We start from the raw sequence: 17,839 nt of genomic DNA, 5'->3' as shown, positions 1-17,839 counted from the left end.
TAGAGGGGGTCTGTAGATGAGTCTGTAGAGGAGTCTGTAGAGGAGTCTGTAGAGGAGTCTGTAGAGGGGTCTGTAGAGGAGTATGTAGAGGGGTCTGTAGATGAGTCTGTAGATGAGTCTGTAGAGGAGTCTGTAGAGGAGTCTGTAGAGGAGTCTGTAGAGGAGTCTGTAGAGGAGTCTGTAGAGGAGTCTGTAGAGGGGTCTGTAGAGGAGTCTGTAGAGGAGTATGTAGAGGGGTCTGTAGAGGGGGTCTGTAGATGAGTCTGTAGATGAGTCTGTAGAGGGGGTCTGTAGATGAGTCTGTAGAGGAGTATGTAGAGGGGTCTGTAGAGGGGTCTGTAGAGGAGTCTGTAGAGGAGTCTGTAGAGGGGTCTGTAGAGGAGTCTGTAGAGGAGTCTGTAGAGGAGTCTGTAGAGGGTCTGTAGAGGAGTCTGTAGAGGGGTCTGTAGAGGAGTCTGTAGAGGGGGTCTGTAGAGGAGTCTGTAGAGGAGTCTGTAGAGGAGTCTGTAGAGGGGTCTGTAGAGGGGTCTGTAGAGGAGTCTGTAGAGGGGTCTGTAGAGGAGTCTGTAGAGGAGTCTGTAGAGGAGTCTGTAGAGGAGTCTGTAGAGGAGGTCTGTAGAGAGTCTGTAGAGGAGTCTGTAGAGGGTCTGTAGAGGAGTCTGTAGAGGGGTCTGTAGAGGAGTCTGTAGAGGGTGTCTGTAGAGGAGTCTGTAGAGGGGGTCTGTAGAGGGGGTCTGTAGATGAGTCTGTGAGGGGTCTGTAGATGAGTCTGTAGAGGGGGTCTGTAGAGGGGTCTGTAGAGGAGTCTGTAGAGGGGGTCTGTAGAGGAGTCTGTAGAGGGGGTTTGGAGAGGAGTCTGTAGAGGTCTGTAGGGGTCTGTAGAGGAGTCTGTAGAGGGGTCTGTAGAGAGTCTGTAGAGGAGTCTGTAGAGGGTCTGTAGAGGAGTCTGTAGAGGGTCTGTAGAGGTCTGTAGACGAGTCTGTAGAGAAGTCTGTAGAGAAGTCTGTAGAGAGTCTGTAGGAGTCTGTAGAGGGTCTGTAGTGGAGTCTGTAGAGGGGTCTGTAGAGGAGACTGTAGAGGGGTCTGTAGAGGGGTCTGTAGAGGAGTCTGTAGAGGAGTCTGTAGAGGGTCTGTAGAGGAGTCTGTAGGGGTCTGTAGAGGAGTCTGTAGAGGGTCTGTAGAGGGGTCTGTAGAGGAGTCTGTAGAGGGTCTGTAGAGGAGTCTGTAGAGGAGTCTGTAGAGGGGTTCTGTAGAGGGGGTCTGTAGAGGAGTCTGTAGAGGAGTCTGTAGAGGGTCTGTAGAGGAGTCTGTGGGGGTCTGTAGAGGAGTCTGTAGAGGGTCTGTGGAGGAGTCTGTAGAGGGGGTCTGTAGATGAGTCTGTAGAGGAGTCTGTAGAGGAGTCTGTAGAGGGGGTCTGTAGATGAGTCTGTAGAGGGGTCTGTAGAGGAGTATGTAGAGGGGTCTGTAGATGAGTCTGTAGATGAGTCTGTAGAGGAGTCTGTAGAGGAGTATGTAGAGGGGTCTGTAGAGGGGGTCTGTAGAGGTCTGTAGAGGAGTCTGTAGAGGAGTCTGTAGAGGGTCTGTAGAGGAGTCTGTAGAGGGTCTGTAGAGGGTCTGTAGAGAGTCTGTAGAGGAGTCTGTAGGGTCTGTAGAGGAGTCTGTAGAGGGGTCTGTAGAGGTCTGTAGAGGAGTCTGTAGAGGGTCTGTAGATGAGTCTGTAGAGGGGGTCTGTAGAGGGGGTCTGTAGAGGGGGTCTGTAGATGAGTCTGTAGAGGGGGTCTGTAGAGGAGTCTGTAGAGGGGTCTGTAGAGGAGTCTGTAGAGGAGTCTGTAGAGGGGTCTGTAGAGGAGTCTGTAGAGGGGTCTGTAGAGGAGTCTGTAGAGGGGGTCTGTAGATGAGTATGTAGAGGAGTCTGTAGAGGAGTCTGTAGAGGGGTCTGTAGAGGAGTCTGTAGAGGAGTCTGTAGAGGAGTCTGTAGAGGGGGTCTGTAGATGAGTCTGTAGAGGAGTCTGTAGAGGAGTCTGTAGAGGGGGTCTGTAGATGGGAGTCTGTAGAGGGGGTCTGTGAGGAGTCTGTAGAGGGGTCTGTAGAGGGGTCTGTAGAGGGAGTCTGTAGAGGGTCTGTAGAGAGTCTGTAGAGGAGTCTGTAGAGGGGTCTGTAGAGAGTCTGTGGGAGTCTGTAGAGGGGTCTGTAGAGGGTCTGTAGAGGAGTCTGTAGAGGAGTCTGTAGAGGGGTCTGTAGAGGAGTCTGTAGAGGAGTCTGTAGAGGGGTCTGTAGAGGAGTCTGTAGAGGGGGTCTGTAGAGGAGTCTGTAGAGGGGTCTGTAGAGGGGTCTGTAGAGGAGTCTGTAGAGGGGTCTGTAGAGGAGTCTGTAGAGGGGTCTGTAGAGGAGTCTGTAGAGGGGTCTGTAGAGGGGTCTGTAGAGGAGTCTGTAGAGGAGTCTGTAGAGGGGTCTGTAGAGGAGTCTGTAGAGGGGTCTGTAGATGAGTCTGTAGAGGAGTCTGTAGAGGAGTCTGTAGAGGGGTCTGTAGAGGAGTCTGTAGAGGAGTCTGTAGAGGGGTCTGTGGAGGAGTCTGTAGAGGGGGTCTGTAGAGGAGTCTGTAGAGGGTCTGTAGAGGAGTCTGTAGAGGTCTGTAGAGGGTCTGTAGAGGGTGTCTGTAGATGAGTCTGTAGAGGAGTCTGTAGAGGGGTCTGTAGATGAGTCTGTAGAGGAGTCTGTAGAGGGGTCTGTAGAGGAGTCTGTAGAGGAGTCTGTAGAGGAGTCTGTAGAGGAGTCTGTAGTAGGGTCTGTAGATGAGTATGTAGAGGAGTCTGTAGAGGGGTCTGTAGAGGAGTCTGTAGAGGAGTCTGTAGAGGGGTCTGTAGAGGAGTCTGTAGAGGGTCTGTAGAGGAGTCTGTAGAGGGGTCTGTAGAGGAGTCTGTAGAGGGTGTCTGTAGAGGAGTCTGTAGAGGGGGTCTGTAGATGAGTCTGTAGAGGGTCTGTAGAGGAGTCTGTAGAGGAGTCTGTAGAGGGGGTCTGTAGAGGAGTCTGTAGAGGGGTCTGTAGAGGAGTCTGTAGAGGGGGTCTGTAGAGGAGTCTGTAGAGGGGTCTGTAGAGGGGGTCTGTAGAGGAGTCTGTAGAGGAGTCTGTAGAGGAGTCTGTAGAGGTCTGTGAGGAGTATGTAGAGGGGTCTGTAGAGGAGTCTGTAGAGGAGTCTGTAGAGGAGTCTGTAGAGGAGTCTGTAGAGGAGTCTGTAGAGGAGTCTGTAGAGGAGTCTGTAGAGGAGTCTGTAGAGGGGTCTGTAGAGGAGTATGTAGGAGGTCTGTGAGTCTGTAGAGGAGTCTGTAGAGGGGTCTGTAGAGGGGTCTGTAGAGGGGTCTGTAGAGGGTGTCTGTAGAGGAGTCTGTAAAGGAGTCTGTAGAGGAGTCTGTAGAGGAGTCTGTAGAGGAGTCTGTAGAGGGGTCTGTAGAGGAGTCTGTAGAGGAGTCTGTAGAGGAGTCTGTAGAGGAGTCTGTAGAGGAGTCTGTAGAGGAGTCTGTGAGTCTGTAGAGGGGTCTGTAGAGGAGTCTGTAGAGGGGGTCTGTAGAGGGGGTCTGTAGAGGAGTCTGTAGAGGGGTCTGTAGAGGGGTCTGTAGAGGGGTCTGTAGAGGAGTCTGTAGAGGGTCTGTAGAGGAGTCTGTAGAGGGGTCTGTAGAGGAGTCTGTAGAGTCTGTAGGGAGTCTGTAGAGGAGTCTGTAGAGGAGTCTGTAGAGGAGTCTGTAGAGGAGTCTGTAGAGGAGTCTGTAGAGGAGTCTGTAGAGGAGTCTGTAGAGGGGGTCTGTAGAGGAGTCTGTAGAGGGGTCTGTAGAGGAGTCTGTAGAGGAGTCTGTAGAGGAGTCTGTAGAGGGGTCTGTAGAGGAGTCTGTAGAGGGGGTCTGTAGAGGAGTCTGTAGAGGAGTCTGTAGAGGAGTCTGTAGAGGAGTCTGTAGAGGGGTCTGTAGAGGAGTCTGTAGAGGGGTCTGTAGATGAGTCTGTAGAGGAGTCTGTAGAGGGGTCTGTAGAGGAGTCTGTAGAGGAGTCTGTAGAGGAGTCTGTAGAGGAGTCTGTAGAGGGGGTCTGTAGAGGAGTCTGTAGAGGAGTCTGTAGAGGAGTCTGTAGAGGGGTCTGTAGAGGAGTCTGTAGAGGAGTCTGTAGAGGGGTCTGTAGAGGAGTCTGTAGAGGGGGTCTGTAGAGGAGTCTGTAGAGGGGTCTGTAGAGGAGTCTGTAGAGGGGTCTGTAGAGGGGTCTGTAGAGGAGTCTGTAGAGAAGTCTGTAGAGAAGTCTGTAGAGGAGGTCTGTAGAGAGTCTGTAGAGGGGTCTGTAGAGGGGTCTGTAGAGAAGTCTGTAGAGAAGTCTGTAGAGTCTGTAGAGGTCTGTAGAGGGTCTGTAGAGGAGTATGTAGAGGAGTCTGTAGAGGAGTCTGTAGAGGTCTGTAGAGGAGTCTGTAGAGGTCTGTAGAGGAGTCTGTAGAGGAGACTGTAGAGGGGTCTGTAGGAGGAGTCTGTAGAGGAGTCTGTAGAGGAGTCTGTAGAGGAGTCTGTAGAGGGGTCTGTAGAGGAGTCTGTAGGAGGAGTCTGTAGAGGAGTCTGTAGAGGAGTCTGTAGAGGAGTCTGTGGGGTCTGTAGAGGAGTCTGTAGAGAGTCTGTAGAGGAGTCTGTAGAGGAGTCTCTAGAGGGTCTGTAGAGGAGTCTGTGGGGTCTGTAGAGGGAGTCTGTAGAGGGTCTGTAGAGGAGTCTGTAGGGAGTCTGTAGAGGTCTGTAGAGGAGTCTGTAGAGGTCTGTAGAGGGGTCTGTAGAGGAGTCTGTAGGGGTCTGTAGAGGAGTCTGTGGGGTCTGTAGAGGAGTCTGTAGAGGAGTCTGTAGAGTCTGTAGAGGAGTCTGTAGAGGAGTCTGTAGAGGAGTCTGTAGAGGGGGTCTGTAGAGGGGGTCTGTAGATGAGTCTGTAGAGGAGTCTGTAGAGGGGTCTGTGGAGGAGTCTGTAGAGGGGTCTGTGGAGGAGTCTGTAGAGGGGGTCTGTAGAGGAGTATGTAGAGGGGTCTGTAGAGGAGTATGTAGAGGGGTCTGTAGAGGAGTCTGGGTATTTAGACGTTGGGTCCTGAGCTCACGACGACATAACGGACACTTAGGTCATGGAATCTTTTCCTGTCCACTTGATAATCAGATTACCCATGATGCATTGTAATACCATGTGTGACTATGTGGGCATATTTCCCCTCTGTGTTTCTGTTAGCATGTAGCATGTGCTATCAATAGAAATAGGACATATGGGACATCCAGGTGAAAGTATACACAGGGCCGGAGTTCTGCTTCCCCTCATTTTGCTTCCCCTCGCTCTGCTTCGTTCTCACACACATTGGGACGTGACCTCGTTCATCCGAGCCTCAGCATCTGTAACTGTGCACGATGTCATTGTAGTGCCTCCCTCCTCCACTCTCCACCTCCTCTCTTTTTCGGTCTCTCTCACATGGATCACCCCTGGGCATACACCCAAGAAAAACACACACTCACACACTCACACACACACACACACACTCACACACACACTCAGCAGCAGGAGCTCGTTCCCTCCACCTTCCCACCAGTATTGCAGTGTTCTCAAAAAGGTCAAGCTTCCCATGTATCGTCACCCGCTGCACATCACATCTGACCTCCACTAGCAGAGCGGTACTGGTGAGTCCACACGGACTCTGAGGGACTTCAATCAGCCGAGTCATGTGGGGTCTTGGCTATGAATGTCGAACACTAAAGCTTCAGGTGTACGAGCAAAACACCGGCAGACGGACCGGTGCACTAGTGAGTCACTATGAGTGAGCTTACGCAAGACCAGCTGACTCACGCCATGGAGCGCAGCCATGAGGGATGTTTTTAAGTTCTGTTGCTTTTCTGCTCCGACGTTGTTGGAATGCCGGCTGAAAAACAGGTTGAACCCTCGGACACCACGGCGTGTTCTAAATAACTACTAACGCCACCAAATAATACAGTAAAGCAGTCAGGCTGGGATCCCTTGGGTGGATTCATTGTTCTCCTGGTTGCATTCAGTTTTGCTCGAAAAATGTGTTTTGACTGTAGCTGAAGTTGTACTTTTAGAAACTCATTTCCAAGGATTCAAGGGACACGAGTTCTTTACTATAATATGAACATCCAACCTACGACAATTCACTGTGTTCCAAGTCATATTTGATAACGCTTCCTGGGGGACATTTTAGGATACACTGAGCTCCTCTCTCCTCTCCTCTCTCCTTATGGACGTTTAGGATACACTGAGCTCCTCTCTCCTCTCCTCTCTCCTTATGGACGTTTAGGATACACTGAGCTCCTCTCTCCTCTCCTCTCTCCTTATGGACGCTTAGGATACACTGAGCTCCTCTCTCCTCTCCTCTCTCCTTATGGACGCTTAGGATACACTGAGCACCTCTCCTCTCTCCTTATGGACATTTAGGATACACTGAGCTCCTCTCTCTCCTCTCTCCTTATGGACGCTTAGGATACACTGAGCTCCTCTCTCCTCTCCTCTCTCCTTATGGATGTTGAGGATACACTGAGCTCCTCTCTCCTCTCCTCTCTCCTTATGGATGTTTAGGATACACTGAGATCCTCTCTCCTCTCCTCTCTCCTTATGGACGCTTAGGATACACTGAGCTCCTCTCCTCTCCTCTCTCCTTATGGACATTGAGGATACACTGAGCTCCTCTCTCCTCTCCTCTCCTCTCTCTTTATGGACGCTTAGGATACACTGAGCTCCTCTCTCCTCTCCTCTCCTTATGGACGCTTAGGATACACTGAGCTCCTCTCTCCTCTCCTCTCTCCTTATGGATGTTGAGGATACACTGAGCTCCTCTCTCCTCTCCCCTTATGGATGTTGAGGATACACTGAGCACCTCTCTCCTCTCCTCTCTCCTTATTGACATTTAGGATACACTGAGCTCCTCTCTCCTCCTCTCTCCTTATGGATGTTGAGGATACACTGAGCTCCTCTCTCTCCTCTCTCCTTATGGATGCTGAGGATACACTGAGCTCCTCCTCTCTCCTCTCTCCTTATGGACGTTAGGATACACTGAGCTCCTCTCTCCTCCTCTCTCCTTATGGACGTTTAGGATACACTGAGCCCTCTCTCTCTCCTCTCTCCTTATGGACGCTTAGGATACACTGTGCTCCTCTCTCCTCTCTCTCCTTATGGACGCTTAGGATACACTGAGCTCCTCTCTCCTCTCCTCTCTCCTTATGGACGCTTAGGATACACTGAGCTCCTCTCTCCTCTCCTCTCTCCTTATGGATGTTGAGGATACACTGAGCTCCTCTCTCCTCTCCTCTCTCCTTATGAATGTTGAGGATACACTGAGCACCTCTCTCCTCTCCTCTCTCCTCATTGACGTTTAGGATACACTGAGCTCCTCTCTCCTCTCCTCTCTCCTTATGGATGTTGAGGATACACTGAGCTCCTCTCTCCTCTCCTCTCTCCTTATGGATGTTGAGGATACACTGAGCACCTCTCTCCTCTCCTCTCTCCTTATTGACGCTTAGGATACACTGAGCTCCTCTCTCCTCTCCTCTCTCCTTATGGATGTTGAGGATACACTGAGCACCTCTCTCCTCTCTCCTTATGGACGTTTAGGATACACTGAGCTCCTCTCTCCTCTCCTCTCTCCTTATGGACGCTTAGGATACACTGAGCTCCTCTCTCCTCTCCTCTCTCCTTATGGACGCTTAGGATACAATGAGCTCCTCTCTCCTCTCCTCTCTCCTTATGGACGTTGAGGATACACTGAGCTCCTCTCTCCTCTCCTCTCTCCTTATGGATGTTGAGGATACACTGAGCTCCTCTCTCCTCTCCTCTCTCCTTATGGACGTTTAGGATACACTGAGCTCCTCTCTCCTTATGGATGTTTAGGATACACTGAGCTCCTCTCTCCTCTCCTCTCTCCTTATGGACGTTTAGGATACACTGAGCTCCTCTCTCCTTATGGATGTTGAGGATACACTGAGCTCCTCTCTCCTCTCCTCTCTCCTTATGGATGTTGAGGATACACTGAGCTCCTCTCTCCTCTCCTCTCTCCTTATGGATGTTGAGGATACACTGAGCTCCTCTCCTCTCTCCTTATGGATGAATGTTCATCTCTCCATCGTACACTACTAACTCTACTCCCATTGGCCCTGGCTGTGCCTGAGGCCTCCTGCCCGGTGGCCCTGCTGATGTCGTATGTGTACAGATTGTAAATCCTTCTGAGGCAAATTCATTGTTCCTCGAGGTTGCATTGTTTCATCTCTCAGACACTTGTTCGTATCCTTCAAAATGCTGCAGTCGGTGGGGTTCAGCCTGGGGGTGAAGTAACACCGAAAGCTTCAAAGCATAGTGACCATGAAGGCCTGGTTTCTATTACTGGTTGATGCAAAACTGCATGCTGGGAATACTTCATAATTACCTATGTATTACCACACTTACACACATCTGGCAAACACATCTGTACTGCCCCATCACCGCCCTCTGTCCCAGTTGACTGAACACAAACACAGCGACTGCACAGCAGGAGTAAATATTCAGTAATGAAACACTTACCCAACTGTGGGAATGTGAACTTCTCAGTGAGAAAGCGATTTCTCAATCCAACATCCCAGTCCCGATCCAAATCTACCCAACGACTCGGTAGTGCCGTCTCAAGCAATGAACCATTGCTTTTAAATACGTCTAATTAGCTCCACTAAGGACGATACGTTTCCACTCAGTTCGTCAGCGATGGGCACCACCTTCACAGAACTTGGTGACAGGTAGTAGTAGGGATGGGTATCGTTTGGTTTTTTTCCGATACCGGTGCTAAACCGGTACTTTTAAAGCGATACCGGTGCCTAAACGGTGCCGGAGTCGATACTTTAAAAAAAAAAAAAGAAGCAGGAAACGACGATTGACAATGAGGACATTAAAAACCTCTTGGGCCAGATTCCCTGTGGAAGACGTTCTCATGGAGCACTGACAACACACGGATACCAGACTGTCACCTCGTAGCTCGTATTTAGCGCTAGCTACGAGCTACGAGCTAGCTTGATCATGGTTATAATGGCTAATTTATTATTTGTTGGCCTACTTTTATGAATGCAAGACTTGCAATCAACGTTACGGTACTGATCCGAGTGCCATATCGGCACCGGTTTTCGGTACCCAACCCGAGGTAGTAGCACGGGCCAAGGGAGAACCCATAGAACTTAGGAGTGGATCCGGAACATGAGGCGATAGGAACCAGTCAGTCTGGGCCTGGATGGCCTCCACACTTCACTCATCACCGACATCACAAGCGAACATGGAGGCCAAGCTGAAAGGATGCCAGTGTAGTAAATGAGTAAATGCCTCTCGTGACTCCTCCCCTCTGTGTATATTCATGTTCAGATAGAGATAACAGAGGCAGTCGGCCTTGGCGGACGTCTGGCTCTCTGGGCGCCCCTCTCTAGTTTCCTGTTATCTACTCACTGTCGAGACTCTTTAGATACGGCGGCTCGTTTAGCTCCTGCTGGAGTGCTTTAGTTCCCGGCTGTGTTTGCTCTGTTGGTTAACTTTGGAAGTATGCTGATGGTACGTCATGTGTGAATGGGCATTGTATTCAACCGTTAAACATGTGCTAATCAGAGTTAATTATTACGAGAGATTACTACTCATTTGAGGTTTATGAAGCTAAAACTAAAAGGGAAAAAACACATATATATAGTTTATTTATGAATGAATAAATAAAAAGGTGTTTACCAGTTTGCAGCCGTCCTATTGGCTAGCACATGGCGCCACTTCTACGCTCCAAGCTTTATGCAACTGGCTGTGGGAGCCGGACGCCTCCCGCTCTCCTCCATATGCTGCCGGGTGGCGGTTTGTCTCACAGCTGTCAATAACACAAAGCATGAAGAAATGATGAGGAGCTATTCATCCAAAGTCTTAATTATAGTCAAATTATTGAGGGAGAGAAAGTAAATGGATTGTTCCTCACAGATACTAGTGTGCATTGAAGAAATGTCTCAGAGTAGGAAACATGTCCTGAATGGACCAGAGAAGTACACACAACCAGCTTCAGAGTGATCCGGTCCAGGCAGCGTCAGAAATACACCAACGCAGAACTAATGTTGCCCCTGATGTCACTAGGAGAGGGGCAACAAATGCCCCCAGAATGTCAGCTCATAATTTAATGAACATGTCAAAAACATCGTAGCCTATGTGACCCGGTCCAGTTGAATCTTTATCTTATTATTGCCATTTGATGACAATTGCTTCAATACTGTAAGCCTGAATAAGTATATTTATTATTTTGAACAAATGTTAAGTGTTATTTCACAAGCTTCAAAAAGTTATTTTAAAATGCCCCTGGATTTCAGTTAGTGGGGTCAAAAAGTACCCCCTAAGAAACATGTACCTGTCCCCCTCTGAGTCCAGATGGGTCCTGACCTATCTGCACAAAAGATCTGGCATCCATAACCAATGTTCATTTCTCCCCATAATCACAAGTTCATTACATGCTAGCACTATCTGCGTGTGAACGCGTTCAGGCCGCCGATAGCGACGTGGATATCCGAGGTCCGATTCACAAGAGGTCCTGGGCCAGTGATGTTACAGCGTAACCACGACAACAGCAGACTGACATGTGCCCTTTTTGTTTGAGTCAGATTGCAATTATCAACAACCTTTCCTGGTTTCTAACCTTGATAAAACCCACTTCCTCTAGCAGCTGACATCATCAGCTGGCCCCGCACCGGTCGGTTGTCCATGGAGGGCTCTCGCCGTGCCGGTGTGGGCGGCCGCTCGGCGGTCCAGATGGCCGCTCAGCGGCAGCTGGAGTCCCACCAAATGACCCGCGAGCTGTACGACGGCGACTCAGCAGAAACACACAAACCGGTTCCGCCGCTGCACGTCGGTGAGCGGGAGCAAAGTCAACTCAACGCCCTGAAAGACCCCGACGCTTCCTCTGGTCGGTTCAGCTCCATCATTTCAGTTATTCCTCTCAACGCGCTGTCAGAACACCTTCAATACGTGATCATGTCAAACAGAAAGGGATCCAAAGACACCGCTCTCCAGATAAAATGGAACATTTCAGTCTATTACATCTTGAATATATATATACATAGACATATACACTACCGTTCAAAAGTTTGGGGTCACTTAGAAATGTCTTTATTCTTCAAAGTAAAGCACAGTTTTTTCAATAAAGATAACATTAATCATAAATACCCTCTATACATTGTTAATGTGGTAAATGACTATTCTAGGTGGAAACGTCTGGTTTCTAATGAAATATCTCCAGAGGTGTATAGAGGCCCATTTCCATCATCACTCCAGTGTTCTAATGGTACATTGTGTTTGATCATCGCCTTAGAAGACTAATGGATGATTAGAAAACCCTTGTGCAATTATGTTAGCACAGCTGAAAACAGTTATGCTATACAACTGGCCTTCCTTTGAGCTTGAAGAACAAAATTAATACTTCAAATATTAATCATTATTTCTAACCTTGTCAATGTCTTGACTATATGTTCTATTCAATTTTCAATTCATTTGATAAATAAAAGTGAGTTTTCATGGAAGACACGAAATTGTCTGGATGACCCCAAACTTTTGAACGGTAGTGTATATATATGTATATAAATATACACATACCATTACTTATACAATGTGGCTTTGGCCTTCATTACAATCAGTAGTCATGACAAACAATCTGCAGTTAATGTCTGAGGTCGGTCCTACGACGAAGTCCAACGCCACGATCAGACATGTTTATCCAGATGATCTCAAATAAAACACATTTTACTGAATTCCTTTGTTTTCCTCTCTCAAATTGACGGAGTTGTCCAGCCTGATGTGTAACTCATAGAAATAATGGCCAAACCCACAAGATAAACACTGGTTGTAATTGGCTATAAAGTGAATCTAATTCAACACAAAAGTCATTATTCTGGAGTCAGCAAGTTCTACAAACCTGTGGTTAAACATTCTCATGTATCCTATTTCATCCATTCATGCTAGACAGTGAATAACAAATCCATGTTGAACTCAGCAGTTCATGTTAGCGGTTAGCAGCCAGTGGCTAAATAACAACTCTAACAGCTAACGCTAATGGAGGTTAGCTTCTCAGGGTAGTCCTTCAATCAGAGGCTCGCTGGTTCCATCCTCTGGCTCCACGTCGATGTGTCCATGGGCAAGGCACTTAAAGGGCTCCGAGTGGCCGTGGGACTAGAAGAGCGCCGGTGAAGTACAGGCCATCTTCCATCGTGATGCATTCCAGATCCATTCAGTGTTCCGCTTTGTTTTCTACTCACGAGTATTTGATACGCACTCAGGACACGCGGGTCTCAGTTAAAGACACATGCCATGTGTGACCGCAACACGGGACGAGAAACAGATGTGAGAACAATATCTATGTGTGTGTGTGTGTGTGTGTGTGACGGGGGCTTTTCCAGCTCAGTGATCATGGAAGTCTAGCTCCTCAAGCCTGACTCAGCAGTATTAAACACACATACACGCACACACGTTACATCACGAGCGTGGAGCTGCTCTGTGGATGTGGAACACAGTGTTCTGGACTCGCTGGTGGCTGCTGTTATTCAACCTCTTTTTCTCCTTGGACTTCATGCAGCTCTCCGGGTTCTCCTTCTCTTTCTGTTCTCTCTCTTTCTGCTGCATCTTACTTCACGACTTCACCTGTCATGTGAGATGTTAGTCTGTAGAGGTTACGTATATAAATCCTGCCGAGGGAGACGGGATGTGGAGTTCGGCCTCTTTCAGATCCTCGATAGCGAAGCTGAGTATTTGGCAATAGGAGGATGTTCCCGACGGTGTTTGTATAAAACACATCCGGCCACAGCAACAACAGCTAAATGTTGTTAAATCTAATAACTTCATCTCCTCCGAACAAACACCTCAGAGCTTGTTCAGTGCAGAGATGTTTTTCGTCTTTAAGTTTAACTATTTGGCCTCCATCAGTAAACGAGACCATCACAGAGACGAGTGTCTATTCCTTTATCGCTTTTCTTACAGCTGGTCATCGGGTCCAACATCTGCAATTTATAGCACCCGGGTTCACTAGAAACTCTCCCAGACCCCGACGGGGCCCCCGGCAGCATCGGGCCCCCCGCGAACCGATCCAGAGCTTCGGAGGGAGGAGGAGAGCTCTGGGGAAGTGGAGGACTTGACCATGGCTTAGGAGGTAGGAAGGAGCACCTCGCTTCGCTCTTCTATAGGGGAGTAACCCGACACGCCGGATGTTTGGTCACACAGAACCATCGCAGACGGGCACTTTCATTAGAATACTTGGCAGGTAATTAAAAGAACCATCTGTTAATCAAACTCTTGCCCAAGCCGGTCGGGACAAGGGAGAAAACGTATCTTCAGAGACCGCCGTAGTTGTTTAGCACTGCTAGCTGCCGGTAGCTCCTCACAGGACGCCGACGGGTCTGGACACAATCGCCTCACTTGAAACCTTAAAAGATAAGACGAGATCTTTCGCGTTAATGTTGCAATATTGTGGGAATCCAGCTGCCATGCAAGGTCAGGCAGGCAACCGAGGTCTGAAGGAGATGACGTTGCAGCACGGAGCCGGTATGTGTTGGAGAATTCAGCTTCAATTCAGTTTATTTGTATCGCCCATTTTCACAAATGTGTCTCAAAGTGCTTTACAATCTGTACATATAGACATCCCTGACCTTTGACCTCACATCGGATCAGGAACAACTCCTAAACAACCCTTCAGGGGAAAAACGGGAAGAACCCTTCAGGAGAGAACAGAGGAGGATCCCTCTCCAGGATGGACAGAACAATAGATGTCATGTGACCAGAAGGAATCATCACACACAAATTAAATGTGTGTATGAATAGTTCGGAGTCGGCATATTCCACGATCCAGACCTCCACGATCCATCAGGCAGATGGAGGTAGAGAGGAGTGGGTGGAGTCTCAGCAGTGGGCGGAGTCTCAACAGGGCCATGGCGGAGTTGGTAGTAGTCTTATTCCACGATCCTGACCTCGATGATCCATTGGGCAGATGGGATCTATGACGTCTCAAAGGGTCCATCGTCCGATGGACCCTTTGAGACGTGAAGTCAAAAGGAGAAGTGGTTTGGGAAAAACTTGGGAGCAGAGGCGCCGTCGTGCGGTCCGCTGCAGTGGAATAAAGTATGTTGTCAAGTATCTCTTGTGTGGCGTCGAATCTCTGGTGCTTTGGGGGGAAACCCACGGGTGACGGCCCGAAAGCTGTCACAATATCATTCAAACACGTCGTGTGTAGACCCTTCTGTCTGCTTCCTTTTGAAATTTGTCGGTTTTCCTCCAAAATGTTAAACCATTGATAACAAGAGCAGTTAGTGACTGAGAGCTCGAACAGCTTGACCGAGTAGTAGTAGAGCGCGGGGCTTAGTAAAGGGTCAATTTAGCCACGTCGGCCATTTCTATCAATTTTATTGGACACATACATCAATGCCTGCAGCATAACCATTAGCTGTGGTGTCTTACTGTGTGTGCTCCACTTGTAATGTAAAATGGATAACCACACTTCCACCGCCCCGTTGGTCTCTCTCTTTCCCAGTGTGTTCTCTCGCTCTCTAACCCCATTACAGGCTTGTGTGTGGTATCAGCATTATTATTACATTTTCATAGAACTGAGATCCCAGAGGGCAGAGAGGAGATAGCCAATCTTTTAATAAAATAGCGAGGGAGGCAGAGAATGAAGGGAAACATAGGGCAGCACACTCATAGTGGGTACAAAGACAAGAGCTCAAATGTATTACTGTAAGACCAATATTTAGATTTAGCGAGAATCCTATTCATCTCCGGTAGGAACATCATGCACGAGCTCACATGAGTGTGTGTGAGTGTGCACCTCTGTGCCCGTCCACAGATAAATCACCACTAAACTGCATAACATTGTGGGTGCTAAGTTATGGCGGAATGCTCCAGGGCCTCTCATGGTTGTTGTGACTCACATGTTCTCAAACCACCTCTTGTTACCCGTTTTATTCTGCCATTACCTGCCCTCTGGCTCCTCACCCAGTACTCTTAAACGGCCCCCGACCGATATGGGACGCAAGTGAAAACACAGTGGAGTGAATCACTGAACCCTGGGGACACGGTGGGGACACCATGGACTGGATAGGATGACATCTCACCTCACAAACAATTCCAATGCACCAACGTCATCACCGTATGCCTGAATTACATCAACACACAAAAATGGAAATAAAACTAAAATAAAAAATAAAGCTTCCACCGACTAAGGCGACAGACACTGCAGTAGGACAAGGTGTGGATCCTCAGTACTTTATTCATAATGCTAGCTGTGCCTGTAGCATTGAGAACTGCACTCCATTTCTGCTTCCTTCTTTCGTGCAAGTAGAATCTCCAACTGCTCACTTTGTGGAATTAGCTGACGAGAGGGAAATGTCACAAACGAAACACAACCGAACCAAACGCAACACAACCAAACACAAAACAACCAAACCAAACACAACCAAACCAAACACAACCAAACCAAACACAACCAAACCAAACACAACACAACCAAACCAAACACAACCAAACACAACACAACCAAACCAAACACAACCAAACCAAACCAAACACAACACAACCAAACCAAACGCAACCAAACCAAACACAACCAAACACAACCAAAGACAACCAAAGACAACCAAACCAAAAACAACCAAACCAGAAACAACCAAACCAAAGACAACCAAAACAAACACAACCAAAACAAAGACAACTCACAGAAAGCTTTCCCATAAAATAGTAAATTACTTATAAAGAGAAAAAACACCCGTCTACCTTTAAAAATGGTGTCGAACTAGAAGCTCTTGGTTAGGTTGAGTAAGATATCACGTGTTGTGTTTAAGCAACGTTACTTTTGGTCTGACACAGGACACAAACACCAGCCTGGGTGACAGTCCTGAGCCGACCACATACCCACACAACTTTATTAAACCTTTTTGTGGTACGTCAGAAACAAAAGTTATCCAGGCTGAACGTTAAAGGAATGGGATTGAACAGTCTATGCAGAAGCCTTCAAAAGGTCAGAGAGATGCATCTGGAAAACCCTGTAACCTGCTCAGTCCCCCAAAGGAGATGGGCTCTGAATTAAACTGCCTGGTACAATAACAGATGTTATCCGGTCTACCTTCAACATGAAAGCTGCTCAGACCGGTTTACTTTCTTCAAACACTAATAGTTTAGTTTAGGTTCATGTCACCAAAAAGGTCGTAGAGATCGTCGTTCTTCTTCTAGACTCTACACATAAAACACATCGACTTACCACAGGAGCAGTTCCTAAAACTCCAGTTATCAAGCTTTTGATAACTTGACGAATGAGAAAGCAGACAATCACGGTACACATTGCTCCCCATGGCAACGGTAGGTTTGCCTCGCCTCACAACACGCCTTAGTCCATCGTTCACGTCCTACAATGGCACTCTAGCCCAGCAGAATTCACAGGCGGACGTCAGGTCAGGCAGAGCAGGGAAGAGATAGTTCGAGAAAAAAAACTCGAGGCATCCGGAAGTGTCTGCTTGAAGGGCAATTCCGCTCTATACGAGGGCAAAGGGCAAAAATGTCCCTAAGAAATATCATTTTGTCCCAGATTTCACCAGGAGAGGGGCAAAACATTTCAATAAATAACATTTTGAATTATAGAAATAACAAAGAAAGTTATTATAGTTAATAGTCGTTTAAAAAATTTAATAACAAGAAATAGTAATACAATTGAATATGATTGACTGATTTGTTTGTTTTCGTGAAAAGAAATCTAAGAAAACACTTTGAATCTGTAGACTACTGCTTAACAGTCTTATCATTTGATGACAATTGCTTAACCCTTGTGTTGCCTTCGGGTCATTTTGACCCGATTCAATATTTAACCCTCCTGTCGCCTTCGGGTCAATTTGACCCGATTCAATGTTTAATGTCGGTGTTCTTTCGGGAGTCAACAAACAAACATAAAGTACCTCACACTTAAACTTGGAAAACAATATTAATTCTAATAATTTTCTGGAGATTTTAATAGCTGGGGTCATATTGACCTCAAGGGTAAAATATGTTAGTAAATATAAAGGTAACAGGAGGGTTAAACATTGAATCGGGTCAAATTGACCCGAAGGCAACACAAGGGTTAAATACTGCAAGCCTAAATAAGTATATTTATTATTTTTAACAAAGGTTAAATGTTAAAAAAAAGTGCCCCCAATGTATTTCGAAATGCCCCTGGATTCAGTCAGTGGAGGACAAAAATTGCCCCCTAAAAAAATATGTACATTTCTTACCCTGAGTTGAGGATTCCTCGTGAAACCCAGTCAAACTGTTTAGACAGAATAAAAACCGTCTCAATATGGATCTCTGAAACCATTTAGGAGTTATTTTGAAGACGGTCTCCAACATGTTTGGGATTAGTTTCTGATCCGACGTTGGCTCTGCTTCTTCCTTTGAACCGGAGAAGACACTTTTAGAAGAAGAGATGTGGAGGAGAGAAAGGTAGGCCTGAAGAAGCAGCTTAGGCTTATGGTTTGCTTCAGGGAAACATGATGCTAGCTGGAAAAGCCCGAGTGCCAAGATCAGTTCAGAGACTAATCCCGACAAAAAGCAAGCGAGGATCATTTCATCTTCTGACACAATCAATGCAAGGGAAACAGGAGAGAGATTAGGACTGAGTCGTCCACCAGGAATGAGCCCTTTTGTGTATTTGGTTGGCCGTCACATGGCCTTGCAGAAGGATGCTTCACTTTTGGAGGAGGACGAAGCGCTCACTTAGCCGGTCCCTGGGCATCATGACGCGTGCTGTTCCAACAAAGGACTTTCATCCAAATGGCCGAGTCTCTGCATGTCAGGAAGAACCAGTAACAAC

General features: G+C 47.6%; 1 protein-coding gene across 2 annotated transcripts in view; it reads right to left on the bottom strand.

Annotated features, from left to right (window-relative positions):
• Positions 1 to 17,839, bottom strand: part of fam110b (family with sequence similarity 110 member B) — a 43,751-nt gene that overhangs the window by 14,542 nt on the left and 11,370 nt on the right. Inside the window, exons 1-2 of one of the 2 annotated variants that reach the window (XM_056421582.1) lie at positions 11,936 to 12,208; positions 9,724 to 9,853 (exon numbers count right to left, since the gene is read on the bottom strand). The gene's annotated coding sequence lies outside the window, so the exon portion shown is untranslated. Of the gene's footprint in view, positions 1 to 9,723; positions 9,854 to 11,935; positions 12,209 to 17,839 lie in introns of those variants that run through there. The other variant, XM_056421581.1, reaches the window with a different exon arrangement.

Source organism: Pseudoliparis swirei, chromosome 8 (assembly GCF_029220125.1).
Source record: "Pseudoliparis swirei isolate HS2019 ecotype Mariana Trench chromosome 8, NWPU_hadal_v1, whole genome shotgun sequence".
Lineage (NCBI taxonomy): Eukaryota > Metazoa > Chordata > Actinopteri > Perciformes > Liparidae > Pseudoliparis > Pseudoliparis swirei.
Note: the sequence above shows the minus strand (reverse complement) of the source record. Positions and strands in the feature narration are given on the sequence as shown.